Raw genomic sequence first — 939 nt, 5'->3', positions numbered from 1 at the left:
TTTTGTTCAGTGTATGTCGTAAGTTGATTTGTGCGCACGAATCTGCGCTCGTTTATATGTTAGATTGATAAATGAGGCCCAATGACTCTATTTTAACATGAAATTCTGCATTCATTGAAAAGTAATATAAAAAAAATATATATATATTATTTTCAGTGGGCAGAAATTGATCATAATTATTGCATAAATATAAATTAGTGCCATGAAATTATCTCAAAATACAAAATAAAAAATATTATTGAACAAAAATATATTACATTGATTTTACTGAGGCAAAAAAAAGTTACATTTTAGGTGTCCGGTCACTTTTGACCATGAAGATCACAAGTGTGACTCCCAAATAAGAAACACCAGAGGCTGGGCAACTTTGGTCCTGGAGGGCCACTTTCCTGCGGAGTTTAGCTCCAACCCTAATCAAACTCACCTGAACAAGCTAATCAGTGTCTTCAAGATCACTAGAAACATCAGGTACTGAAACAAAAAGACACCATGTTGCACTGTTGTGTTGTATTGTGCTTTTGCTATTTTGGTATTGCTGTGTCTTTGTTGTTCAGAGCTTACCTCACAAATGTCAGTTCCTAGTTTTCCACCACGAGTAAACTGTGCAAATGACGGTAAAAGACAGATCAATACTTGGGCTACTTTTTCAGAGCTCTTCACACAGTTTTCCTTACCAACTTTCAGCTTTGCACAACAGTAAATTTCACATTCAAAATGCACTAAAACTACCAAAACACTTAATGCTCTATAACACTAGCAAAGTCAGTCAACAAGCACACTTTGGCACTGATAAAACAATAAAAACACTTTTATATAGATGGTAATATTTTAATATGTTATTACTGTAGAAGTGTAGCAAATTGTTGGTTTATTCTGTTTTGTAGCATGTCTATATATATATATATATATATATATATATATATATATATATATATATAT

Source organism: Sinocyclocheilus grahami, unplaced genomic scaffold (assembly GCF_001515645.1).
Source record: "Sinocyclocheilus grahami isolate Dianchi unplaced genomic scaffold, SAMN03320097.WGS_v1.1 scaffold264.1, whole genome shotgun sequence".
Classification (NCBI taxonomy): Eukaryota; Metazoa; Chordata; class Actinopteri; order Cypriniformes; family Cyprinidae; genus Sinocyclocheilus; species Sinocyclocheilus grahami.
The sequence above is the reverse complement of the archived record's forward strand: the minus strand, read 5'-3'. Positions refer to the sequence as shown.